We start from the raw sequence: 19,896 nt of genomic DNA on the forward strand, positions 1-19,896 counted from the left end.
AGCTCCTCATCCGTTTACCCCAAGGTCAAGCTGAACCCCACTGTGTCAGAGTAAGGAGGCTACAAACAAACTGGACCCGATCAACAGCAATCAACCCCAGGGAAAGAAGGACAGTGGAAGTGCTCCTTCCTCCCATTTATGGATGCAAGATTGATCCTGTACTTTGCAGCGGTTTATTTGTAACCTGGTCACTTTAGAGTCAGTCCAGCTCCCTGCCCAACTCACACCCCCACCCCCAGTCGGACAGGTCCTCTCTGTCCTTCCTCAGCCCTACACTGTCTTTACCCAAGCCAGCCTGCTCTAAATGGACACGGTCAGTGATCCAAGCAGAAACTGAAAACAGTAACAATCGGACAGTGTCAAGAGACTCGGGCAGAGATGCCTCGGAGCGCCCGGCCTCCTCCTCTGCCTTGGCACAGATGTTCTTATTGTCCTGGAAAGAAATACGAAATTCCCTCCCCAAGTGTGGAGGGGGGATGCTCCAGGGCTTAGCCTCCAAGGACAGAGTTGCTAGCCCAGCCCCAGTCTCTCTGCCCCCTAATTATTCAGAATGGGACAGTCACCATTCCTCTTTCCCATCCTAGCCAAGGCTGGTCCCCGAGCCATTTGTCCCCCTCACTAAGGAGATTAAGGGGAGTGGGGCTGGAGCTACATGAGGAGATTACTAAACTGTTCCGATGTTCTCTTTAGGGACCGTTAGCACATCAAAATACATATTTGGAAAATACAATTAACACTGGGAGTAAAACAGTAAACACAGTGTCACTATGCCAGGCTCAACAGTTTTGTTTTGTTTTGTTTTGTTTAAATGCTAATGGCCTCAAATGGGGAGCAGCATCCATCAGTTAAATAAACAAGCCATTAGACTGAGACTAGAAGTGTCAACACATGACTAATCTACTAATTGGGAGAAGGCATCGCTAGTTAGGAGCAAGGCATCAAAGCATGCTGGAGATTGTGGAGCAGGCTGCTGAAGCACATAGTATGTGGGTTTTGGAGACCCACATACTGAGTTTGAATCCTACCTCCACCAGTTGTTCGCTATGTGGCCTTCAATGAGTCAAGTTGTTTCATTTCTCTGAACTTCTGTTTTCCATTCTGTAAAATGGGGACCAGCACAGTACCTCCATCACAGGGCTGTTGTGGGGATGAACTGAGATAATACAAGTCAAGTTCTGAGCCTGCCACGCTGTCAGTGTTCCACGCCTTTTAGCTATTACTGATAATAATAAAGTACCTAGCACAGAGTATACACTCCAAAAATGGCAGCAATGAAGATGAAAAATAAATGACTTTTGGTTGCTAGATATTAGCCATAAAAGGTGAACATGGACCCCTGGTGTCCCCAGAACCTCCCAAATATAGCTGGCAAAGGGATGCTGTTGGTTGGTTAATTCCAACTTCTTAAGGCCATCCCTTTAACCCGGGATTAGCTCTAGCCCATAAGGATCACTGTCCTGTTCCAGGGTTGCTGGATTCTAGGGCCTTCTGTCCTGGCACCTGCCTAAGAAGCTTGAGTTAAGCTGGCTCTCCCAGGTGGAGACCAGCCTGGTAGTGGCCTGGGCATCCTTCCCCAGCTAACCAGACCCATCCTATAGAGAGTATTCTGGGTTGTTCTCAGTTGCCTTCTTCCTGTTGTGTGTGAAGACAAGTGGGGACCACTGTACTGAGAGGGGCCAAAGTGAGGAGGAAGGGGGCAAGGAGGGGCCCACAGGACGCTCAGGAGAAATAACTGTGACCTAGACAAAGTTGTTGGCCTTTGCTTCTTGACCCACCCTCTCCTTTTGAAGCCCGCTCTCCTCCCTGTCACCTGCCAAGGAGGTCTGTCCTCAGCCAAATGGAGTGTCCCTCTTCACTTGCCAGCTCCACTGAGATCCCCTCTCCCTTTGTCCCTTCCTGTTTCAAGAGAGTCTTGCTCTCAGCCTGGAAGGTTGGTAAGTACTGGTTTAGAAAATTCTCTCTGCACAGGTAAGGAGTTAAGCTAGTACTGGCTTAACATGCCACCCCCTCCCCAGGTCTTGTGGTTGCATAGGAGCCTCTTTAACTTGGAAAAAAACATCCTCAAGGTGCCTAGAAAAGAATGCAAACAGATGGCAGGGGATTTCTGGGCCTTCAACAGGCTGAGGTGGCATGGGCAGGAGAGAACTTTTACCCTTCGTTGTCCGTGATGCTGCTCTGTTTTGCCTCCTTGAAAATTCTGCCTTGTACTCTGGGCCCTGAGCCGGCCCAGCCAACACCCCGCCCCCAGGCACTCACCCTCTCCCCTCCAGTTCTACACCCGGAGTAACCCCACACCCCAGGAACCAGTTCAGTCCTCAAGCTCCATGCTTCTTCATCCACATCTCCCAGCTGAGCCCTGAAATAGGCCCCCTCCTGGCTCTACCCTTCACTAGCAAAGAACAGATTAACCTGATCAATTCAGCCTTCTCCACAACTGTTTACTGAGCACGCAGGGGTTAATGTGTTCTCCCTCCGGCCACACCCAACTGGACTGCAGTTCTCAAAGCACACCAGTCAGGTCTGTGCCAGAGTCTATGCAGTTGGCAACTGTTCTCTGAGCCTGGACCACTATAACCAGGCCCCCAACCCTGTTCTCTGCAAATCAAAGTCTCTTGTTCAAAGGACCAGCTGAACTGCCCCTGCCTCTGGGAAGCTGCCCACAGTGCCCCAGGTGAAGTCATCTTCCCGCCCACCCGCCTGGGTTTACAGCACTCAGTAGTCCCTCTTTGAGGGCCTCCTTGCACATTCTGCCTGGCATAAAAATTAGTTGCTGGCTTGCTGCTCTCCTATGGGATAGCTGTAACCTTTTTGTAGCTGAGGAGGGCTTCTGCTTCACTTTATACTTTGGGTTTCAAACCCACACAGAGGACTAGATAGCACAATGCACCCCCGTCACCCAGCTTCCACAATTACCAAGATTTTGCCACATTTGTTTCTGCTTCATGTTTGTATCCTGCATCCAACACAAACAGTACCTAGCACTGCCTTGAACAGCTCTTTCTACAAAGGAGCTGAGGCTTGGTGGGAAACGGTGGGAATTCAGGCTTGCACAGCAGGTTCCTGGGGGTGATGTGGGCCTGGGGCAGTGGGTAATTAATATAAAAAGTTGTCCATGCTTGAGTATCTATTATGAGCCAGGTGCTTTCCAGTTGATCTCATTTCACCTTCACCTTATTGGGGTAGGTACTGTTATCCTGATTTTGCAGATGAGAAAACGAGACTCAGAGAGGTGGAGGGACTTACCTAGGCCCCCCAGATGGACAGTGGCAGAGCTGAGATTCAAATCTAAGTCCTGTGCCCTTCTGCTATGCTGCGCAGCCTGCCTCAAAGAGCGCCAAGCAGGCTGCCACCTGCTCTGCTTCAGTTTGACAACATGCAAGACACGCTTTGTGTGTGTCCTTGCACTGTAGAGTGCATACACACGTGCATGCACACATGCATGCGCACCCACGCAGCAACCTGCATGTTCACAGTAGGACTGTAAAATAATTACACTGATCTTTGTCTGTGGGGTCAGTATTCTCATCTTATAAATCACCCCTTAGCCCTGTAAGCATGGAAGGAAGAGGGGGCGCTGAGGAGTCAGAGGGCTGAGCAGTGTGTGTGTCCCAGGGGTTGAGGGAATTGTGGAAGCCTGTCCCACATCGCCTGGGGCCAGTGTTCTCAAAAGGGAAACAAAGTATCTTTCCCTGATCCCCATGTTCTCAAAAGGGAAACAATACAACATCTCTTTCCCTGATCCCCCCAGTACAGTACCTTGTCTTCAGATCTGCACAAGGACCTTGCAACGTGCACCCTCCTCTTCAGCCATGCTGCCTCCCTGAACAAACCTTGCTCTCTGCAGCCTTTGTTCTTTTGCACCACCCCCCACCGCACATGGATTCCGATTCGTGGTATCCCTCTAGTCTGATACCCTCCCTACCTCTTTCCATACCTGAATTTTCCAAGTCAAGGTTCAAGACTCACCTCCTCCCAGAAGCCTTCCCTGATTCTGACCACCTCTCAACTTTTTCATCCTGTCTGATTTTTTTTAACCTGAATCTTGATGCTCTGCTCTCTTCCCTTGTTCTCTAGTTTCTTGTAATCTGTTTCCTTGCCCACACTGTAAGCCCCTTGAGCTCACAGGTTTGTCTATAGAGAAATAAAGGAAAGTTTTTCAAGAAAGACACATGGTCAGCTTCCTTTTCCTTCCCATGGTCCTTGCTTCCTCCATGTTGTCACCTGGGTTTGTAGCTTTGCTGCCACTGGCATCTTTTCTATGAAGATCATGAGGTAGGTAAAAAGGAGATTCACATGTTTACCTTGATATCTTCTTTTTACTTTTTCATCCTTGTCTTTGATTTGCTCAGGTGGGCAGAGGGCTAACTGGGGTCTAAAAAGCCTTAAACCACAGAAGATTCACCCTGAAGCTACTCTCTGGCTTTGCAGGTCTTTTTTTTTTTTTCTAAGCATTTGTGGGAGGGGAAACAAAATCTATTGGGCAGGTTAGTACCTGCAATACTACCGCCCATTTCCCTCCCCTTTACCTACTTCACCTCCCTCTCCCCCCTCTCTCCCCCACACATCGCCCCAACACACACACACACACACACACACACACAATTACAGCTAGAAAGAGACAGCTCATTTTCCAGATTTCAGGAACTCCAAACGGCGAAGTTTTGGACGACAGTGTTCCACAGACTCAGAGATGGGGCCACCTTATGCCACCAAAGGAAATCTTTCCACTTGGCAAGATGCTGAACGTTGAGGGGTCGCCTTAATCTTTGAGCAGTGAAGTTGGAATAGGTTTCCCCTGCTGGGCCAGGGAGGATGGAGAGGCAAGGGTTGAGCCCCCTCCCTTCCTCCCAATACCACCCCTGGAAATTTAAGGGGGGGCGGCGAGGAGCAGTGTCGTAGCCCTTAAAAAGGCCTAAGCTAAATGCCCAGCCTTCCAGTGCCTGTCAGTAAAGGCACCAAAATGGATTATAACTCTCTTAGTGTGACGTGTACCTCCCTCCCAGCTGAGCCTGAAACCAGAGATGCTTCAACAACGTTGTACCCGATTCTTATGCATTTTCACTTATCTCCTCAAGGAGGAGGGGCCAGGAAGGCTATTGCTGCCCCATTGTACAGATAGGGGGAACTGAGGCACTGGTCCAATTATCTCGCAGGAAGAGAAATTCCTTTTCAACTTTGGCGAACTCCTTATCCCTGAGGGAGTCCCAGTCCCCTCCGCTGGGGTTCTCAGCACGACGGAGTTCTGACGGAGCTTCCGGGAATGAAGGTGAAGAGAGGATGGTCCATTCCTTCCTGTAGCTCCAATTCCTTTAACCAGGCGTCACGGTCGCATCTTTTCCCTCGATCTTTTCTGGCGCCCCTCCAGCAGCTCTCAACACTCCCCGCCCCTGCGCCCCGCCCCTGTTTCCCAAAGGCCTTTCAAGAACCGCCCTACGCTGGGCCGCTCCCTTCCCTCAGCTAACTCGGGGACCCCGGGAAAGGCCTCTGGGCCTGACCCTTCTGATCCAGCAGGCTGAGGGCCCCAAAGAGCCACATGGACGGATAGGGGGGATGTTCTCAAGAGGAGCCAGACTCTCCCCAAGTTAGAACGCTGGCTCTGAGTATTCTCCATTGGAGCCCTGGACTTGCCTTTGTCTTTCTAGTTAAAAGGTGCCTGCCTGCCTGACTGCCTGCCTATAGGAAAGTGCTGCCCTTGACCCTTGAAGGGAGGAGGTTGTATCGATTCACCCATATTCTGCCCCTGTCAGCCTTTCCATCATACGGATTTGTATGATGGAGGGTGAGGGTGGAGAAAAGGCTCCCTGTGCAACACAGATCTGAATTCAGCCTCTGGCCAGGGCTGGGGAGATTGGTCTGCGTGTGGAGTTGAGGGGTCCATTGAGGCCTGGATTAATGGGGTTGGGTTCAGTCTGCAGCCAGGGTTAGGGCCAGGATTAGAAGTCAGGGCAGGTGTCTTATCTTTGGGGCCTCCTATTCAAGAATGTCTAGTCATGCTCCCTGTCAGGAGCTGGGTTTAACTGGGATCCCTTCCAGAAGGCAGTGAAAAGTCCCTAGAGTTGGCCTCAGGGGGCTTGACTTCTAGTCTTGACTCTGACACCCATTTTCTGTGTGGCTGGCCTTAAACAAGTCACTTCCCTTCTTTGATCCCCAGTTTCTTCGTCTGAAAAATGGGATCAGTCTTAGTCTCTAAGGTTCCATCTAGTTCTGAGAATGTATTACTTTGGGTCTGTGGGAATGTAAAAAAAGCTGTTCTACTGATCTTGTAGAGTTAAAAATAAGACAATGTAAGGGAAAAGAGTTCAAAAGAATGCAAAAGACCAGAGGAAAATGAAATACTATTTTTCTTTCATTAAAAACATTATAAAAGTATCACATGCTCGTTGTAGAAATTTTGAAAATACAGGAAACTGTGAAGATCATAAAAAATATTTGTAATCCGGGCTTCCCTGGTGGCGCAGTGGTTGAGAGTCCGCCTGCCGATGCAGGGGACACGGGTTCGTGCCCCGATCCCGGAAGATCCCACATGCCGCGGAGCGGCTGGGCCCGCGAGCCATGGCCGCGGAGCCTGTGTGTCCGGAGCCTGTGCTCCGCAACGGGAGAGGCCACAGCAGTGAGAGGCCCGCGTACAGCAAAAAAAAAAAAAAAAAAAAAAAAAAAAAAAAAAAAATATTTGTAATCCTACCACATAGCTTACCATCATTAACATTCCAGTCTTTGTATTTTACTATATATTTTAAATAAAGTGAAATCATGCTGTATATAACTGGTCTGTAACCTACGTTTTTTATATAAAATGTATATTGTAATTTTCAATGTCATTAAATATTTTTTGAAAACATTATTTTTAAAGACTTCATAGTATTCTGTTCAATGAATGTGCCATAATTTATTTACCCACTCTTTTGTTCGGTATTTAGATTGTTTAGCTTTTTCCATTATTATAAATATAATTTCTTATGAACATCTTTTGTGCATATGTGATTTTATGAAAAACTGGATCAAGAGGTATGAGTATTAAAATGTTATGATTGAAACATACGCAAAGGTAAAATAGTTTAACAGACCCCCATGTACCCATCTCCTAGTTTCAATAATTATCAACTGATAGCCGATCTTTTTTCACCTACACCTTCACCTATTTCTTCCTGCCAATGGATTATTTTGAAGCAAACCTTGTACACCATGTAATTTTGATAGGTGTATATCATGTAATTTTGATAGGTGTATTTTTAATATTTTGACACACAGAACCAAATTGACCTATTAAAATATTTTACTAGTTTACACTCCTACCAGAATGTTCATACCAGCTTTATTCACAATAAACCAGTCAGTGCAACCTGAAAACAACCCAAATAACTATCACCGGGTAAATAATTTTTAATGGTATATTTATTACAATGAAATACCACTCAGAAATGCAAAGGAATAAACTCCGATACAGGTAACAACGTGGATGAACCTCAAAAACATTTATGCTGAGTGAGAGAAACTAGACCAAAATACTATATACTGTATAATCTCATTATATGAAATTCTAGAAAATACAAACAAAACTATAGTGACAGAAAGCAGGTCTATGGTTACCTGGGGAGAGATGTGGGGGAAGATATGGACTATTAAAAGCAAAGTTTTGGGGATGATGGATATGTTCTGTATCTTGATTGTGGCTGTGGTTTTATGGGTAGATATATATACCAAAACTCATTAAATTGCACCATTTAAATGGACATTAATTGTAGCTAAAGTATCCCTCAATCAAGCTGATTTTTTAAACATGCTTCCCTAAACTCTTACCAACAGAGTATTATTTAAATAACTATTATTAAAATAAATTTAAATGTATACATATATGTTTGTGACCTTGATGGGTAAAAAATTCTATGTCAGTATCTCAGTATTTGACTTTGCACTTCTTTAGCAATATTGAATATTTTTCTTACTTTATTGGCCATTAGTATTTCTTGTTTTGCAAATTGCCAATTCATGTCCTTTGCCAAGTTTTCTAATGAGGTGTTTGTCTTTTTCATGTGGATTTGTAAGACTTCTTTATATATCAAAGATACTTAAACTTTGTCATATATTGTAAATACTCCTTGTCATCTAATTTTGCTTGTGGTGTTATTATTTTTTAAATACAGAAGATTTACATCTTTACATAGCCAAATCTATATTTTCACGTCCTTTATTGTTTCTTCGTTTAGCTTTATGTCTAGGAAGACTTTCCCTATTCTCAGGACCAGAGGAATATTCGCCTATTTTCTTCTAGGTTGCTTATGGTCTTATTGCTCGCTGTTCTTTTCCACTCTGGAGCAGAGTGTATAAGTGCAAGTAGTAGCTCTGGAGTCAGATGGAGCTGGGACCAAAATCAGCTCCACCACTTACTTACTAGCCCTGTGATCAAGGGCATATTCATCTTCCTCCACTATAAAGTGGGGATAATATAGTTTCCAACTTACAGGGTGGTTTTCAGGATTAAATGAAATAATATATGTAAAGAATCTGTAGAGAAATGAGGGTGCCATCTCTCGCTGGAAGTGTGGAAACGGGACTGGCATCCAGAGAGTCCTTAAGGAACCCCCATCCCAGGCTTAGGGGGCAGGGTAGGGAGTGGGGAGAGACAAAGATGGCAAGGGGAATATGTATAGCAAATTGATAGTGCTCAGGAAACATCAGCAACTGTATTTGGACATTTTTTATTTTGAGTTGCTCAGTATTCAAGCACTCTGATGATTTGAAGCAAATCCCAAGACACACGAAGGCAGATATTCCCTTTCTCTATCCACCAGCAGCTTGGTAGCAGGGATGTGGCCCAGGGTCTGCAAGTCAGATGCCCTCTCTCCCTCTGGAATTTGGAACTTGAGTGGTACAGCACTGCAGGGGAGAAAAGCAATTATTCCTGGAGATCTCAGCAGCCAGACATCCAGAAGAGCAGCAGTTGAGTCTCTGGAGGGGACCATGCAGTCACAGCATCCTGAGCAAGCCCCTCCTGTGGCATGATCCTGACTGTGCCTGCCTCCCCTGCTTCCTACCCTTTTCCTGAGGCTGGTTCTTTAACATAGTCACAGTCACAGTGAGATCCCCAATAGCCTCCCAACAAACTCCTTTCCTGCTTCAGTTAGTTCGAATTAGATTCTGTGGTTTGCAACCAAGAACCTGACTCATCAGGCTACTCTAATTTAACTATGGAATTTACATTGGCAGATGTCATGAGGTGCTAACATTTTTCCCAGAATAATCAGATATCCACAAACCATTTGTTAAATAATCCTTTCTCTTCCCACCGACTTGAAATGCGTAACCTTTTCCACCGAATGAGCTCTTGCTCTTGGGACTGTCCCATTGACTAGAATTCCTTGTCTCTCCTAGAACACCAGAGGGTTTTTCCTTCTCTTCTCCCCAAGGGAAGTCTCCTGTTCTAGAACCCCAGACTGCCTGCTTCACACTGAACACTCTGGATATCTAAGGACTTCTCTCTCTTTAAGCCGGGGGACTGCATTAAGAAACATGTCTGCTGACTTTAGGTCTCCCCATAGCAAGACATCTATTTGACGATTCCAGCCCCCATTTGGAGAAACTCGGAGGGGTTAGAAGTGCTTACCTAATGAAGAAAGAAATGCCCCAAGACAAGCACCCACTTCCACTCCACCCACCTCACTGGTTCCTTATTCTGTGTAATTCTCATTGTCATCTGTGGCAACACCCAGGAGAGAAGAGGACCTACTAAGCTTCCTCCAGACACAGGAGATGATCTATAGCCCTCCTGAGACCTGCCAGAGGCTACAGTGCTTGCCTCCTGGTCTATTTTCTTGGTGACATCAAAACTGAGGTTGTTGGGAGTTCCCTGGTGGCCTAGTGGTTGGGATTCTGGGCTTTCACTGCTGTGGCCCGGGTTCGATCCCTGGTCAGGGAACTGAGGTCCCGCAAGCCACGAGGAGTGGCACAAAAAACATAAATGAAAACAAAAAAACTGAAACTGAGGTTGTAGAGCAGTGGAGGTGCCATCTCTGGCTGGAAGGGTGGAAATGGAGTTAGCATCCAGAGAGTCCTTATGGAACTCGCAGCCCAAGCTTAAGGAGCAGGCTAGGGAGTGGGGAGAGGCAAAGGTGGTGAGGGGGAGGAGGAGAGGGTCCTCTGAGGCAGGGACTGTGTTGAGTTACAACATGGTACCACAAGGCCTGAGGATGTCTGGCTGCCAATGAGTGTATGGAAGGGCAGACACTTGTGGAAATGCCCAAGTGAAAGGACCAATCCATGTCACAGAAAATAACTAGATCTGAACGTGGCGAGTGGGAAACAGGTGGTTCCATAATTGTCTTCAGCAAAGACATGGTATTGCCGGGCTGGTCATGGGTAAAGGATAAAGGAGACAGTAGGACTGGGAGCTTTCATTTATTTTATTTGTTTATTTTCTATTTCCCAGCTTTATTGAGAAATAATTGACATATAACCTGGGAGCTTTTAAAAAGCAACAGGAATCGGCACAAGGGGCTGTTACATGGCCACTAAAATGATGTTTACAAGGATCTTTTTAATAACATGAGGAAATTCTTATTATAATTTTAAGTAAAAATAAAAAAGGCAAGCTATAAAATGGTATATTGAGTTGAATCACAAACTGTATGGGAAAACTATGCACTTTTGAAAAGACTGGAAGGAAATGCACTAAAATATTAACCACAGTTGATTGTCTTTGGATGGTAGTTATTTAACAATACTAGGTACAGGCAAACTATCAAAGACCTATTAAGTATCAGGTATGTGCTTGGCATTTTATTTAGATAAATTATCACATGCCTTTGCACAACAACCCTGTGAGGCAATTACTCCCACTTTACAGGTGAGAAAATTGAGTGTCCCAGAGGCTAACTAGGTAAACTCCACACAGCTCAGAAGTGGCATAATTAAAAATTATTGATTAAAAATTATGTTTCTGCTTTTTTCTATTTTCCAAATTTTTGACAATGAACATGTGCTTTCTACCTTTTCCCAACTGTCCCTTTCTTCAACTAATTAATCCTTCTTGGATTAGGAACAAAGGGAAGCATTCTCTCCCATTCCTCAGAATTTGTGATCTCTTTCTCAGTAGAGCAGTAGTTCCTGGTGGGGAGGGACTCAGTCCCCAGTCCTGAACACAGACGGGCACACAGTGATGCTGGATAGATGTTTGTGGAATAACGGACTGAATGAAGGAATAAATGAGTAACAGTCGTAAAAAGTTCATTGTGGTGATGTTAATACCATGTGTCTACAAGGTGTTTGGGGAAGAGACGGGCCTTTCACCAGAATGTTGAGAAGGGTACCTTTAGGGCTATACACCTTCCTATGAGACTTGGGTCCCCTTGCCCTGAGCAACCCAGCTAGTCATATCTCAAGTGATATCCCTAATCTGGGGGACTCCATGTACTGGGCCTGCCACCCAAGGCTTGTAGCTACCATGTCCTTCCTTCCACTAAAATATCCCTGTGTTTGTCAGGCCCCAGCTCCTCGCGGGCTGGAGCTGGGAGGGGGTCTAACTAAGGTCAGGGAGATGCTGGAATTTCAGAGCATCCTGGAAGGCCCTGAGGATAACAGGGAGTTGACGGTATTTTGCAAACTAAAAAAGATGAAAGATAAAGGAATTCACACGATTACTATGCCAATATGAAAGGCCTGGGATAGCCAAGGAGCACCTGACCTGCTCACAGGGACCTGGAATCTGGATTTGGAATCCCTGCCCAGTGACCCCAGTGGTGAGGCCAAGCAGGCAGTGAGAGGGGAGGGCAGGACCAAGGCAAACCTCTCTGTGCCCCTGGCCCAGACTCATCAGTGGGTGGTCACCTCCTAGCCCTGTGGGGCAGGGGGACAGGGGACAGGATACTGACTTCATTTCCTCCTAGCCCGTGCTTCCCCAATGGAAAAAGTGGAAAAAGCGGGCTGAGGAAAGTTTTCATTGAACTGGTAGCACTTTGTAAAATTATAGCCAATTTCCAGTAATCAGCATGAACAAGGGGCCAGCAGTAGGGCCTGCAATTAGATCAAGAAAAATAGCAATGTTTACAATCCAATTTGTTTTAAAACAGCAGATTTACCTTTATAATTATGAACCAGTGCAGGTTCCTGCTAGAAGCAGCTAGCCTGTGCTCCAGCCCTTCTGCTCAGATTAATCCCTCCACCTGCACCTACATCCCCCAGACTCCAGAGCTCTCCTCAGCCTTCAAGGCCATGCTCCTCCAAGAAGCCTTGCAGTTCCTCGGTCATTTCTCCTTCTTCCATACTCCCTCTAGCTCTTTCCTAGTGCTGAGTAGAGCCGTTTCACAGTCAACTCTGACTGTCCGACTGTGACCGCCTCTCCTAGAGCGGAAGCTCCCAGAAGGTCACAGCCTTTCAGCTGTGCTATCCATCTCAGCAGCCCCCGGACCCAGCACAGTGCCTGGCACAGTGGACTCCTCACCCAAACCTCATTTCTTGCTGCTCAATGGACAACAGTGTCTACCCCGCGGGGTCCCAATTCCCAGTGGACTTGCAGGGACGGGGGTAGCTCTAAGGTCTGGAAGATTCCGGATTCCCAGGGCCCTGGGGAAGCCCCCCTGCGGATAACAGGGAGTTGCCCTTATTCTGCAAGCTAGAAAGGAGTATTTACCAGGCCCGATTGCAGCTGATTTTGTCGTTCCAGGAATGGGGAAGCGTCAAGCCTAGCTGCATGGGCAGAGTGAGACAGCGAGGGGAATAAAGGGCTCCTTCCGCGGGAGGACCGGGTCTCCGGCCCTCATTGGATCACTGGTCTCCCCAAGTGGGAGACCTGAGAGTTGAGGCTGGGGAGGAGAGGGAAAGGGAGGGGGAGGCCCGGGGCCGCGCTGCCCTCCCTCCGGCTCCTCCTTCTCTCGCGGGCCCCGCCGGCCTCCCTCTTGGGCTCTTTGTCTGTCGGTCGGTCTGTCTGTCGGCTCTCTCTCGCACTGGCTCTCCTGCTCTCGCTCTCTCTCTCTCTCTCTCTCTCTCTCCGCCCCCCCTCGGTTCACGTGACCGACTGCTCTCAACGGCTCCGATCACCTCTTCCTGAGGCAGCACCTTTCGGTTGGTAACAGGAGACACTCGGGTGTTGGGGGCAGGATGGGTTTCCTTCCTCCGTTTTTTCCTCCTCGCCTTCTCGGGCAGCTCCGGCCGCTCCTCTCGGCTCGGCCTCCGGCCCCTCCACCCCTCCAGCCTCTCCCAGCCCCCATAGTGCTCGCTCCCTCTCCTCTCCCTCCCCTCTCCCCCCCACACCCCTCGCCCGGGCCTCCCTCCTTCCCCGATGCCAGCCCTCTTTGGGGAGGGGGCTTCTGCGCGGGGGACAGACAAAAGGGCTCGGACGGACTCCGGGGGCACCCCCTCTGCAGCTCCCCACCACGTGGCCCCTCCCTCCGCGGGCGGCGTGCAGCTCCCCCGTCCCCTTCCCAGCCAGAGGTCTGGGAAGTTAGGGCCCCCGAGGCATCATCCTTTCCCCGTTCGCGCCAATCGCTCTGCCGCGGGTGCTGAGCCTCCGGGCGCCTCGAACATCAAGGAATGCACCGGGCGCCGGTGGGGGGAGACGCTCCGAGGAACGAGGCAACGCTCTCGGTTCCCAGGCCGGGGAACCGCCAGCCTAGCTGGGGAGACTAGGACCCCGCCGTCGGAAGGCTCCTGGTCCTGTGGGGGTGGATGACAAGGACTCCAACCTCAGGGAGCCAGAGTCTGATGAGAGACACTCAGTCTCCCTCTCTTTTGCAGTACAAACTCAATGAAAAAAAAAAGATGAATCCGAAAGTGCCCTGCAAAAGCAGAGCTGGACCTACATATTCGTGAACTTCTGGCAGAACCAGATCGTGTTTCCCTGCCCATCTTGGCCAGCACTTAGCGAACTGCCGCTCCCTGGCCTACCAACCCCCGCCTCCAAAATTTGGAATTAAAAGTGAACTCTCTCTCATTCCATACCAGGGTAAATTTTTAAACGAAGGCCATTTAGAGGTGGAAGTTATCAAGTAAATCAGGCAAACCATTTTCAAAGCTGCCTCACTGTAAATGCACACTTAGCTCGTGCCTAGGGCCATGGTACTAGCCTGGCCCTAGATACCATGGGCATGTGTTTTAGAGCTTAGGTAGGGACAGTTTCCCTGAGCCCCGACCCCGCCCCCACCCCCCCACCCCCACCCCCCCCCCCCGCGCCGACCACAACTTAAAACCATTTTAGTCAATAAAGCTAAATTCCCTCAAGGGATACTGTCTGTGGCCGAAGCCACCCTTGCCGCACCTTAGGCATATCCCGAGCCAATCCTGATAACAATTACCCAAATGCTGGGAGGGGAGGGGTGCCGGAAGGAATTCCATCTCTCCAGGATCTCAGGGAGGGACTTGAGCTGAGAAATGCCCAGGTTTGATAGGTAACAGGTAACACAATACTTAACTTGCAATTGTGAAGCAATTATACTACAATAAAGATGTATAAAAATAAAACTTATTAAGAATGGTCACCACAGCTACAACTTATTGAGCACGTAAGGAAGTGCCAAGTACATAGTACACATCATATTTAATCCAATAACAGTCTCATGTGGTAGGTACTATTATTATCCCGGTTTAACAGATAAGGAAACTATGGCTCAGAGAAGGTAACTTGAAGAGGTCACACAGCTGGTTAGTGGCAGAGCTGGGTTTGGAATCCAGGTCTGGCCAACGCCCAAGTCCAGGCCCTCAACCACTCACTATACTATCTCGCCTCTTTCCCACAGCGAGTGATTCTAAAACTCTCCCAGAAGGAATAGGGACAGTCATGGGCCAGGGCACAATCTTGCTGGAAATTGGCTGGCTACCAAAATGTGGGGGGTCAACAGCGGCCCTGGGTTACCCCACTGGCATTGTAAATGCCACAGACTCCCAAATGAAAGTCCAGACTCCTAGATTCCGAACCTAGAATCCAAAGAACGCGTCCTGTCTGCCCACCCCCACAGAAATCATCCCACTTCCGGTTTCTGCTTTTCTGGTAGTGGGGAGATTTGCAGGCTACCAGGCCTTCAGTGAGCTTTTTGGAGGCAGTGTTATGGGGGGTGGGGTGGGCATGATAATGGACCCCCACTGCCCTACCCCCAGTCCTCCCTGGAGGGAGGACAAATAGGCCCATTGATTTGAAACTCTCCCAGAGGGCATTAGAGTAATGACTCTGGACTGTGTGATGCCTACACCCCCTTTGACCTCCCTACTGACCCCTGCCCTGGGAGGTTCCAAAGGCCACAAATCTCGGTTGCTTGTGGGCCATGTGGTTTGTGGCTGTTTGTAGTTTTGGAAGGGAGGGGGAAACTACGGGGGTAGGGGACACTGCTTCTCACTGTGCCTGGCTTCCCGAGAGAACTAGCAAGGGGCGGGCAGGGCCCCTTCCAAACCCTGCCAAGACACACTGCAACTACTGATACGGGCTCCATCATTTATTTTTGAAAGCAGCAGGGCTCTTGGCTCATTTGCATAAATGTTTGCACTGCCTGCTATATTTTGGTTCGGGAGAAGGGCACCAGAGTACAGAACATACATAACAGATTTGTAACTGGGCAGCTTGAGCCTGCCCCTGGCTAGGTGAGCTAGCCAGCCAGCCTAAGACGGCCCCTTCCACCCCCGTGTCTACTTTTGAAAGCCCCTCTAACTGCAGAGTCCAGCACCAGGGATGTGTGGCAATAGAAAGATCTTGCGCCTAAAGGGGTGCTTCTAAGCCGGGTGTGTAGGTGGATGGGTAGATAAGAGAGCATTTAACAGAAAAATATTTATTTATTTATTTATTTATTTGGTTGTGCCGGGTCTTAGTTATGGGATGAGAGCATTTTGACTTGAAAAGGGCTGGGAGTCTGGACTCCTGATTTCCATTGTTCAAAAAAGAAACATTTATTGAGTGACTTCTATGTGCCAGGCATTTCATTAGGCATTGAGATCACCTAATAAATATCAAGACCCTGTCTCCATCATTGAGGCACTCACAGTCCAGCAGCGCACGGGTGACAGAAACGTGATTAAAAACACCCCAAAAAACAAAACCCCTAAGTGCGTTGTGCCATCAGAGAGAGGATAAGAGAGGATTGCTAAGGTAGCACCCAGCTAGTGGGAGGCATGGAGTCTGGAGAGACTTGGTGGGGGATGTGATTGCTTAATCTGAGTCTTAAACATCAACCCCTGCCCCCCATCTCCAAGATGTGTTTTAACCTCTATTACTAATTCTCTGTGTGAGCACAGCAAACGTCCAAGCTCTCTGGGCTGCCTCAGTTTCTTCATCTCCAAAATGGGAGCAATAATCTGTGAAGTGGGCCCCTACCTCCCACCGTGCTTGGTCCTATATCCCCTACCTCCCACCCTGCTTGGTCCTATATCCAACCTCGACCCCAGGTCGAGAGCATAACTACCAGTTTCATCGAGATGCCACGCAAACATGTGGCGAAGCCGGAGAGTGGGGACTACTGAGAAGTGATGGGAGTGGGAGATGCGGTGGCGTTCAGGGGGTGTGGCCCCAAAGGAAGGTGCGGGTGGGGGGGGTTAATCTCCTCGTCACGCAGTTAACTATCTTTCCCCGGCGACTTCTCTCCCCCGGCGTCTTGAAGCGGGAACTAAGTAGCAGCATCGGGGAGGAGAGTGGGGCTGCTGGGGAGAAGGCACCTCAGGATAGCAGTCGAGCGCCGTCTGCTTCAGGCCCCCCACTCCATGCCGTCTATCTTGAGGATGGAAGCACTGAGGGAAGGGTTGTCCTTTCCTACCTTCACCCTTCCGCGATTGGGATCACCTTAGTTTCTCTCTGGAGTCGGGTATTTGCCCACACTTTGTTTTTTTTTAATCCTAAATCTGGCCCACCTTTTGGGGGGGTCACCCATTCCGTTAAGTTTCCTCCTCGCAGAGTAAAGAAGGACTTCCTTTTACTCGTCCTAAACGACCCCCCTAGGGCTTCAGGGGGGCGCGAGAGCCGGAGGCCGGGCCGGGGCCGAGCCGGCTGCGCTGCCCCTCCAGGATTTCCTGCACTCGGCGCGGCGAGGTCGGCTCGAACTTCGGCCTCCGAAGCAGGCGACTCGGCTTCCCTTTAAAATGCAGAAACTCCCGGCCCACACCCCCGCCCCTCCGGCCACCTCCTCCCCTTCCCCCTCCGCCCCCGCCCCGGCTTAAGCTCCTCCCAGAGCCCTGGGCGCGGGGGCCTCCCTGCCACCTGCCCGCTGCCCATCCCACATGCAAAGCGTGACCGCCGGGGAAGGAAGGCGAGCGCGCGCCCACACCGGCCCTGCGCCGCGGCGACAGCGACAGCGAGCAGCTCGCCTACTCCGTCCGTCTGCGCTTACCCAGCATGCACTTCCAGGCCCCGAGCTATCTCGGAGCTGCAGCCCCAGGGTCAGAGCGGCCGGAAGAAACAGGAAGTTTGGGACGGTCCTAGTCGTGGGGCCGGGAGTCCTAAACGGCAGGCCCTTCGCTCGGCTCTGCCGCTCCCTTCCCCCGCCCCCTCCCTCTGGCGGACTTCCCTGGGGTCCGTTTCGGGGGCTGGCCCGAACTCCAAAAATCCAGATGTGTTTGGGGGTCATTCAAGGCGCACTCCCAGGGTTCCCTTCGCCGTAGCATCTCCGGGCTTTAGGGATCGAGGGGTGGGAGGGGAGGGAGTGCTCCCGCCCAGCGGGTGGGTGGGTGGTGGTAGGCCCCGAGGGTGGTTTGTCTTCTGCCCGCGGAGAGGGAGAAGGACGCTAGGTGGGGTGGAGGTTGAGGGCTGGAGGTTAGCCTCCCACAGCTATCTCTTGGGCAGGTAGGACAGAGGTTGGAACCTCTGGTGTCGAGTCCAGAGTTACTGTCTCCCCTCCCCTCCGCCAGTTAGCTTCGCTCTAATCTGCCCTCCGCACCGGCTTCGGCTACCCCATCAGCAACCATCGCACTAACGTGCACTGCTGTTAACCAGGGCCGCCGGGGCAAGGGAGTCAGGATGCCTAACGCAGCCACGTTCCTCGGGCAGAAAACTCAAAGGGCACGCCCTGTTGAAGGCGCTCTCCATCCACACACCCCTTTGGCCAGGCAAGGACTGGAGTCTCAGTTCCCTTGGCCTCCCTCTCAGTCTCCATCCCTCCAACACCAGGCAACCTCACTCAACTATCTGCAACTATGGCTCTCCCTGGCCTAGAGCTGAGAGGGGTCGGGGTCACGGTGGATCCCAGTGGGTGGTGCTGATCCTAGCATGCCACTTGGCCAATCCTTTTACTGCAGACAGGCCCTTTGTGTGGAGGTGCTGGTTCTCTTCTCATAGCCTTATACTCCTAGCCGGAAACTTCTCACTCCCAGCTTACTAGGAGTTTCTAGGTTCTCCTGGTTACCTAGACCTAGTGTGCATCTTCCTAGATTTCCTGAGAAGGCGGCTGGTTAGGAGAACAAGGATGAATATTTTGGAAGTAGGGAAGTGAAGGTGAAAGCTCATTGGCTGTAGAATGATTGTGAGACTGTCACTGTAGTTTCTGTCCCAGACACCTCCAGGCGGAATTAATTTGCCTTTCCTCTGGGCTCCCATAGCATAGGATTTATACCTTTATTATCACATTGTATTGTAATTGTTTGTTTACATGTTTCTCCCCCCTGCTAGAAGTGAGTTCCTGGAGGGCAGAAACTATGTCTTATTTATCTCTGCAGCTCCCCTGCACAGATCCGGGCTCACAAAAGGGCTGTTGAATAAATGAATCAGAAGTGGAAGGGATTCAATTAGATGACCTCCAGGATCTCGTTCAGCTCTAATATTCTGTGATGCAATTTAAACACGCACCCATAGTTGCACTCACATACATGTAAACACACAGCAAATAGGCAAACACCATCATGCCACAGTCTGGGTGGAAAGCGAACAGATGTTACATGATGCCAAGTAACTGGCCTTTTGAAAGTTGCATCTTCAAACCTAAACATCTGAAGTGTCGACAACCAACGTCACAACTGGTTTGGCTGATTTTTTAAAATCAATTTATTTATTTTATTTATTTATTTTTGGCTGCGTTGGGTCTTCGTTGCTGCACGTGGGCTTTCTCTAGTTGCGGTGAGCGGGGGCTGCTCTTCGTTGCGGCGCGCAGGCTTCTCATTGCGGTGGCTTCTCTTGTTGCGGAGCACGTGCAGGCTTCAGTAGTTGTGGCACGCGGGCTCAGTAGTTGTGGCTCACGGGCTCTAGAGCGCAGGCTCAGTGGTTGTGGTGCACGGGCTTAGTTGCTCCGCGGCATGTGGGATCTTCCTGGACCAGGGCTCGAACCTGTGTCCCCTGCACTGGCAGGCGGATTCTTAACCACTGCGCCACCAGGGAAGCCCTGGCTGATTTTTTTTTTCACTGCTCTGACTTTTTAAGTAGCCATAGCCCTACATGTGGAAACAGTGAACATTTGAGCTGAAAGGGCCCTCTGAGATGCTCTGGTACAAGTATCTTCCTTTTACAGAGGAGAAGGTCCAAAGTCAGACAAGAGCAGAAATATCAATCCCGCATTCGTGCCACTTGGAGCGTGCACATGTGTGACACGTTTGTATGCAGACACGGCTGCTGACATGCACAGACGTGGGTGCATCCCTGAAACATGTGCCACCACTACACCTGGGTACACCCTCCCCCCAACACCCACCTAGCAAACAAGGACGCCCCCACCCCCGTGTGGCTGCTGAGCAAGGAAGGGAGGGCAGGGGTCAGCCGGGCCTAGGCAGCCCTTGCCAGGGTTCGAAGGGGACCGAGAAGCCTACAGGTTTGCAGCTGCCATTAACGTGCTTGGCTCGCCCAGCTCCCCTCGGCTCTCCTCGGTCTGCAGAGGGCGAGGAGAGGAGACATTCCGGGCTCATTCCAGCGAGCCGTGTGCACGCTGCAGGCGTGGTATGTGAGCAAGCGGCGGGCTTCCAGCTGCTGCCTTCGAGGGCTGACAGGCAACCCCCTCCCCCCAGACAAAACTC

The sequence above is a fragment of the Mesoplodon mirus genome, assembly GCF_964341445.2.
Source record: "Mesoplodon mirus genome assembly, chromosome: X".
NCBI lineage: Eukaryota > Metazoa > Chordata > Mammalia > Artiodactyla > Ziphiidae > Mesoplodon > Mesoplodon mirus.